The sequence below is a fragment of the Arachis duranensis genome, chromosome 3, assembly GCF_000817695.3.
Source record: "Arachis duranensis cultivar V14167 chromosome 3, aradu.V14167.gnm2.J7QH, whole genome shotgun sequence".
Classification (NCBI taxonomy): domain Eukaryota; kingdom Viridiplantae; phylum Streptophyta; class Magnoliopsida; order Fabales; family Fabaceae; genus Arachis; species Arachis duranensis.
Window position 1 is genome coordinate 58,399,848 of NC_029774.3, and position 996 is coordinate 58,400,843.

Genomic DNA, 996 nt, shown 5'->3' on the forward strand with positions numbered 1-996 from the left:
TGAGATTTTTGCAGCTTGCACCTCAAAGATCCCTAGCTTCTCCATTACAGAGAGAGGCATGAGGTTTACACTTGACCCTAAGTCACACAGGGCCTTCTTGAAGGTCATGGTGCCTATGGTACAAGGTATGGAAAACTTCCCAGGATCTTGTCTCTTTTGAGGTAATTTCTACCTAGACAAGTCATCCAGTTCTTTGGTGAGCAAAGGGGGTTCATCCTCCCAAGTCTCATTTCCAAATAACTTGTCATTTAGCTTCATGATTGCTCCAAGGTATTTAGCAACTTGCTCTTCAGTGACATACTCATCCTCTTCAGAGGAGGAATACTCATCAGAGCTCATGAAAGGCAGAAGTAAGTCCAATGGAATCTCTATGGTCTCATTTTGAGCCTCAGATTCCCATGGTTCCTCTTTAGGGAACTCATTGAAGGTCAGTGCACACCTATTGAAGTTTTCCTCAGTGGCGTTCACTGCCTCTCCTTCCTCTCCAAATTCGGCCATGTTAATGGCCTTGCATTCTCCTTTTGGATTTTCTTCTGTATTGCTTGAGAGAGTACTAGGAGGAAGTTCAGTAATTTTCTTGCTCAGCGGACCCACTTGTCCTTCCAAGTTTCTAATGGAGGACCTTGTTTCAGTCATGAAACTTTGAGTGGTTTTGATTAGATCAGAGACCATGGTTACTAAGTTAGAGGTATTCTGCTTAGAACTCTCTGTCTGTTGCTGAGAAGATGATGGAAAAGGCTTGCTATTGCTAAACCTGTTTCTTTCACCATTATTGTTATTGAAACCTTGTTGAGGTCTCTGTTGATCCTTCCATGAAAGGTTTGGATGATTCCTCCATGAAGGATTATAGGTGTTTCCATAGGGTTCTCCCATGTAATTCACCTCTTCTATTGAAGGGTTCTCAGGATCATAAGCTTCTTCCTCAGATGAAGCTTCCTTAGTACTGCTTGGTGCATTTTGCATTCCAGACAGACTTTGAGAAATCATATTGACTTG